General features: G+C 36.6%; 1 pseudogene; it reads left to right on the forward strand.

The window, feature by feature from the left end:
• Positions 1-6,459: 6,459 nt before the first annotated feature.
• LOC115513326 lies at positions 6,460-7,031 on the forward strand (annotated as a pseudogene).
• The last annotated feature ends 811 nt before the right edge of the window (positions 7,032-7,842 follow it).

Raw genomic sequence — 7,842 nt, forward strand, 5'->3', positions numbered from 1 at the left:
TTGTCAGCTCCTCTTTCCCTTCCCCCTTGTTTATTCTCAGGTTCTACCCTTAATGGCTGGACAACTCTTGCTGGGTTGTCCATTCCTGATTGGCTCGTTTCCATTGTATGAGGGGTTGTCTATGGCCATGCCTTTCCTTGTGAGTCATAGATTTTATGGTCTACTTACTTTTAGTCAGGTCTTTTGTTAATTCCTGAGAGAAACCTGAGGGGGAGTAGGTGGTGTCTGTTACATTCTTAAGAGGGACCTTAGGCCTTGATGGGGGGAGGGGGGTAGTTTGCTGTGGTCAGACATTCCCATAATTGTTTCAAAATATATCTTTTTCCTCCCAGGGACCTCAGGTCCTAACTTTCCCTCTCTGCCAATTTTATCCTATCCTTTCCTATTATAGGATCTTTTTCTTTTTTCTTCCCCCCCACCTCCCCCACTGTGGAATTTGCTTTGTTCCCTGGAAGAAAGAAGACATTATTACTTAATAATAAAGTTTTCCTCAGATCTTTCCTGAGAAAGATTTGTGGAATATTTCAGGGGACAAAGTAAGATAAAAAGTGTATAGTCATGAGTTATTTTGTATTATGTGCCGAGGCAAAGGAATATGAAATAAAAATAACAGAGATTGGAGGCTCTTTGAGACGAAATTTTCCAGTCTTGCCAAAGAGTTCATAATGAATCCCTGGGAAACAGTCTGTAGGGAAGGAGGACTAACCATTCAAAATCGCCTCACTGTAGCCATACAAATACTTTTGTTGTTGTCAATGGGAGATTGTATTAAGCTGGAAGCACACCAGAGCTCATCTATAAATCTTTTAATATTTTGCAGACAGAAAATTTTGGATGATTTCAGAAGTAAAACTCACAAATTACTGAGCCACTTTTTTTTCTCCCACATTGTAAAAAGAAAGCTGGAAAAGAATTCTGCTTCTTCATCAAACCAGCATAGTTTATATATTGGGAATGTATGATTTGTCATTTATGTCTTCCTACACTGTTATTTATAAAGAAGACTGTTGATTCAATCCAAGTCAAGTGTTTATGGAAACTTAATTGCTTTGGTTTTATCTGCTGGTCCTGTCAATTCCTGGCATTGCTCTACCCAACACAATGCTGTCCGTATTTATATCACTGATGTCTTCATATAGAGTTGCTATCCAGCTTCAAATATGGTTTTAAAGGAATTTGGGAAGTGTTGGAAAGCAAAGAATAACTTGATTTGCATGTGAGCCCCAAACATGGATGCCAGTTGGCTGCTTCTGCTCACATCTCTCCTATTTTCATACATTGTTCTTTTTCTGTTTAAGCTTCTCAGCATAGTAAGAAATGATCTGCAGTGACTTTTTTCTAAAACAAAAAATCAAGACACATTGGTCTAACATATGATATAACAACATGATGGAATATTTTTAATTGGAACTATCCCAGAAAACCCTCAAGAGATAGATGAAGACTAATGTGTTTGTAAGCACATAATGTTGATTCAAATATATGCATTTAAAAAAAACTATAAAAAATCAATTATTTTCTTAAAAAACAACATATAACTGCAGAAAAGGAAGAAACAAGGATCTATGTGTTAAACATGACTTGAAAATGATGCTTGCACAAGAACAGATACACACATTATGGATGTAACACCTGAGGGCAAGAGTCAACTCTAATATCTTCCATGTATGCCTTTTTGACTGCACTACACACACACACACACACACACACACACACACACACACACACAAATTCCAATTCAAAGACTTCACTCCCATTTTCTATTGGCCCCAGATCTCCTCTCTCTTCTCTTCCCCCATGGTTGAACTCTTACCTACTAAAGACCCATTTGAGGCAAATCACTTGTTCACATCACTCAGGAAAATTGTATTTATGCTTCAGTCTTTTATGTTGCAAGGACTCAATGACTCTAGACTTGCCTGGAAACGTGGGCCCACCCATTTAAAATTTTCTAGACACTGTGAAATCCAAATATTTGTCACACAGAATAAAGTCAAATTAATTTTTTGAATTTGATTCTAATAAACCTCCTGGATGTCACAGCCCGTTGAATTTTTCCCCCTCTTGTTCTATAATTTATAGCTCCTGTAGGGGTGGAAGACTTTTCCCTTTTTCCCTTCTAGCATCTTTGGCTGGTCTAATAATTACATTGATATAAGACATATGAACAAGAACAAAACAAATTTCATATGTACTGGAGCCCCATAAAAATATGAGACTCATAGGCAATTGAGGTTTTATATTCCTTCCTGAGCTCCTTGGACAAGGGAGTAGGAGTCTGGGGCTTCAAAGGGAAAGAAGACAATTCACAGGAAGATGACAAAAGCAAATGTTTGGTAAACAGATGTTTGCCCTGCCCATGCAAATAACTCTTTCTGATATAAAAATTTATCTAAGGTAATAGCTCTCTTCCTGCTATAGATCACCTGTCTAAATTCTTTTAGGCAGTTAAGAGAGAGAAAAGGTTTTCCTGAACCTAATGGGTCTTAATTGCCTTCAGTTCAAAACCACATGACAAAGTGGCACGTTTTGGGGTCACATATTCTGTCCTCCTGACTTCCATAATCTGGAATGCAAGTCAGTATACATTGTTCTATTCAGCTTTATTTTAGTTCTTTGCTTTTTGTGATGAATTATCCCAAAGGTAAGTGACTTAAAACAATACATACTACCTCTCACGATTTCTGGGGGTCAGGAATTTGGGAACAGATTAACTGAGCAGTTTTAGTTTAGAGTTCCTCATTAATTGTAGTCAGATGCAATTATCTTCAGGATGCAGGCATTTATCTCTCTGATGACTTAACTGCTTCCAAGTTGACTCATTCATAGACTTACAAGTTGGTTTTGTTTGTTGGTGGGAACCTTTATTTGTTCTCCTGATTGGCCTCTCCACTGGGGATGCTTGAAAGTCCTTAAAATACTGCAGCTATTTACTTCTAACAAGGGATTCAGAATTATAGGGAAAGGCTGCAATAACTTGTGTGACATAGATTTGGAAGTCATACACTATAGTATTCTATTGGTCTCAGAAACTAGCCCTAATTCAGTTAAGGAGATCACACAAGAAGATAAATAACAGGAGGCAAGCGACTGGTGAGCTGGGACATGAGTCTTCTCCTGCCCTCGAACTGGGACTTTTATGACCAGGACTCCTGGTCCTTAGGTCTATAGACTTAGACTGGAACTACACCACCAGCTTTCTCAAATTTCCGGCCTGCAGATGGCAGATTATGAGACTTCTCAGCCTCCATAATCATGTGTGAGTCAATTCTTCATAAATATATGTGTGTGTGTGTGTGTGTGTGTGTATAAATATCTTTTATAAATCTCAAAACAAAACAAAACAGGAGGCAAGGATTGTTGGAGCCATCTTGGAGATAACTGTTATAAACCCCTAATCCCATCCCCTTTTTAACTCTATATCCAGTTTTTCTATCTCCAGCTTAAAGGTTTGTAATTTCCCTCCAGTTTTCAGGAAGATATTAGGAGGAAGCTGGAGGTATAAAAGTCTGTCCCTTCTTTCTCAGAAGTCAAAGTGTTTAAACATTTTGCCTAAAACATAAATGGCAGAGGAAGGACGTATAAAATGCACTCATAACCCCTTCCCAAAATTCCTAAGCAATGCAAAGTGCCAAAATCATCTGAATCGTTCTAAAAGATTACTATAGAGATTTAGATATCATTAATTTGTATCAGTCAAGGGACCAACAGGAAACAAGGCATTCTCAAGTAGGGTAATTTGAAAAGAGTTTAATAAAGAGAATTTCTGGAGGGGGGGGGAAGGAGTAAAGAGACCACTATGAACAATGCAATAACCAGTAATAGTAAGTAAATTTATCACATCTAGCCTGAATTTATGAGGGGAAAGTGGAGTTATAGGAAGCTGGAAAGTGAGAAAGAGAGCCATGGGGAAAGGACTATCTTAATAGGAAGCTGTGGCCTTGGGTATAGGAACACAGACAACTCATGAAAACCTTGCTTAGAGGGAGATGAGGGAATAAACACCCCTGACCTTGGCCAACTCAACCTGAAATGAAGTTCTGGAAAGGTTCTTGATATATAGACAATTATACAAATATGTGTGTTTTAATTTCTCAACTTTAGTTCCTTGTGATACCCAGCCATATTTCCTGTCCTTGGGTTATAAAGAGAATTATTTTCTGCTTCAAATCAATTCCCAGTGTGCACTTAAGGTAGTTTGTGTAAACTTTAGTTTGGGTTCCCAACAACAAAATCATCTCTGCCTAAAACATACGCAACATCCATTCTTTTACTGTGCCTCAAACTGTATACCAAATGTATCTCTTGTTAACGTGGAATGGGAACTAAAATGGGATATGAAGCAAATGTTTATCAGTTGAGTTGGTGAAGAATATTGCAAAGTTTACCAGGTGAGTGACAGAAATCAGTAAGGCTGTGTTAAGAATCAGGTGGAGAAGAGCCTAATTCTGCCAAAAAACAAAAGTTTGGGAAGAAAAAGAGTTAAAGGCAATAGCTCAATCTGAAATTAAAGGGTTATCAGAAGCAAATACAGGTGTGAAAGCCTGTAGGATAGAATGGCTGAGAAGTAAACTGGAGTGAGGATGCCCGGGTTTGATTCCTGTGGCTGCTTCTCACTAGGATAATTGCCACTTAACATCCTTTTGCTCTAATTTCCTCATTTCTATACACAGGTAATCATAATACCCACCTCTCAGGGTTTCTCTAGTGATTACATTATTCTAATGCGTCTGAAGCATCTTGATCAGTTTCAAACACCAAATACTAGTTATTTTTATCATCATCATTACTATAAATCTAGTATCCATTAGAGGTCATACAACCTGAAAGAAGAAAGGTATCAAGAAAAATACAGGAAAGTTTAGTTTGAAATGATGATTAAATACCATGAATAAGTAAACATGACACAGGTGTATTTATTACATAAACAGGATTTGGTGTCTTCCAACATGATGCACTCATTCATTTAATGGACATTGAATGCTAATTCTGTGCCAGGTGTGAATGCCAATTCTGTAGAAAATGATGAAGCCATAGTTATGAACAAAACAATTGCCCTCTGAGAATGGAGACTGCATTACAATGACTTCATGGCTTCGGGAAATAGATACAGTAATGAGGACAAAAAGAAGAATGTGACACAAGAGGTCAATAAGACAGGGTGATAATCCATGTTGAGGTATATGAACTGGAAGTAGATTACCATGAAATTCTGAGAGCATCCTAAAGCAATGAACTTGAAACTTCTATGTACTCTAGCTAAGCTGTTTTCTCTATGCAGGTAATACACCACTTAAAATGATTCCTAAATGTGTGTGCTTGGACTTGTGATATTTCAGTGTGAAATTTACACTACTCAACAGCAAAATGAGAAACAAGTAAGGACAATGTATTGAGGCCTTCATAGAAATAAGTTATGTTAAATATAAAAGAGTGTTCTTTTTTCTAACATGGCTGACGTGTGCTGTTGGTGTTAACATTTTTATCTGTAATGAAATTATAGTAATAATAGATGGAAGATTTAAAGTTGTTTTTAAAGCTTAGTAGACACAGTTGACAAAATGTAAATTTGGCAACTCACTTGATCTCCAGACTTCATTTCTCTAAATAGTTTCATTTCTGTGAACCAAACCATTCATGTGAGCCACTAACATAAAGACTGTTAGATCAATAGCCAAAGCAGATACCTATTTATGACTTTTCTCTGAATTAGCCAAGATAGACTTTTGTTTTCTTATTTTTAAAATAAACAAGTTGGAATATATGCTCCACAAATTTTCTACTTGAACAATATGCCATGTTGAATTTTTAGCATTTCTCCACAGTCCCAAAGTTGTGTTGTTAGGAAAAAAATAAGCGAATGAGGGGACAAACTTCTAGTCAATGATAGAGCTTTAGCAAACCAGAAACTAATGTACACATTTTACTACTAATCACAGATCATCTTATTATTTTTAGCAGTTATTGAAAAATAAACCTGGCAACTCCAAATAATATAAGAGCTAAAAAATTATATTGTTTCTTAAGGAAAATAGTACTGCTCAGTGCTATAAATTATTTTTTTAATAAACCCAATTCATTTCAGAAAATGGGAAACACTCAGAAGTATTGAATTTTTTCTTTGTGTTCTGCCAGAAAAATTCAAACTGTGAATGCTAAACTTCAAAGACTAGTGAATTTTAATTTTTAATATAAATGTAAGAAAAACATTCTTCCAGTTTTTCTGCCCTTTCTAGTTCTGCCCTGATTTGAGCCCTTTCTAGTTCACTTCTTGCTGTTTGACCTTTACAGAATTATTTATTACTCCCTGTACTTCACCAGATACTCCTCTTCCCTCAGCCTTCACCAAGCCTGACAAATGGACAGGCTATTCCGTATGGGTTACATAGCACAAGTATCAGTACTACCTAGATCTTCAAAATCCAGAATCTAGATAAAAATAGTGGGCTAAAGAGACTGTACAATGCTGCAATTATGGTACAGGAAGAGGAAGATATTTGAGATTATAATTTGACGGAAGAATAGAAGGCAATCAAGGCCAAGTATCCTCCAGTTGTTGGGAAGTACAAGTATATGGATCATATAGCAGATGTCCCATTACATGCATTCGGAGATACTCTGGAGGAAGCATTTGAGCAATGTACAATGGCCATGTTTGGTTACATGACAGATACTGGGACTGTGGAGCTTGTCCAAACTCTAGAAAGAGAAAACCAAGGAGATGACTTACAGTCTCTTCTGATTCACTTTTTGGATGAGTTGCTTTAGGTGCTGATGAATTCTTCATACCCTGGGAAGTGAAGGCACTTCATACGATCAAAGAAATTTCAGATTACAGTCAATTGGGTGGGGAGAAGAATTTTCATTGTTCACGTAGCCTCAGGGAACTGAAATCAAAGCAATAACCTACTTGGCGATGCAAGTCTATAATGAAGAGAAGCCAGAAGTCTTCGTGATCATTGACATTTAAGATACCAAAAGGAAACAGCAAAACCCCCCTCCTATGAAGAACTGTTTTTTCCCCCTCTTCTTTTTAAAAAAAGATACCATGATACTATGATCTGTTGATATATGGAGATTTTCAGAACAGAACTTTTAACTTAAAGTGTGACTTTCAGAAATGGAACATTAAGGGGCAGCCTTGGTTCACGTTACCCAAATATTCCAACTTTAAGGAATTCTTCAGATGGCAAGTATGGCATCTCATCTCTTAGTTCCCTGCTAAAGAAGCAGGTGCCTCTACCTTTCCAATGGAACATAAGCCACCCTGACTGGTCCTCAAAGGGATCAATGATGTAAGCAGCAGCCTGAGATACTCAACCTTGCATAATTGAATCCATTTTGAAAAAAAAAATAATAACAATTTGAGAAATCCTACAACCAGGACTTTGCTTTTTTCCGAAATTGGTTAGCACATATATTTTCTATATGTACATTAAGAGAGGTTGTGTTTTAGATTCCTGTTGGACAAAGCCATCCTGAATTCTGCCTGGTTTTCTTAGAAGAAATAATTATAGTTGAACAGCTGGAAGACTTCTCTAGAAAGAGTCTTGAGTTTCTGTCTCTCTCTCAGGAGTTTTTAAAGCACTAATATACAGACACTGTCCTATTTTCCCATGAGAAAAATTCAGTACCCTTACAAATGGGCCCTTCCTTCTAACATGTGATTTTATATTAAAGCCACTATATTTATATAGTTAGAAAAGAAAATAACTGTTTTACATTTCTTTGTTTTTTTTTTTTTTTTTAGTTACCTAATTTCTTCATCACTGGAAAACCATGTTAAAAATGACCTGAGTGTTTTCAAAGTAAAAAAACAAACAAAAAAAATGATGGGCTCTA

Source organism: Lynx canadensis, chromosome B2 (assembly GCF_007474595.2).
Source record: "Lynx canadensis isolate LIC74 chromosome B2, mLynCan4.pri.v2, whole genome shotgun sequence".
Lineage (NCBI taxonomy): Eukaryota > Metazoa > Chordata > Mammalia > Carnivora > Felidae > Lynx > Lynx canadensis.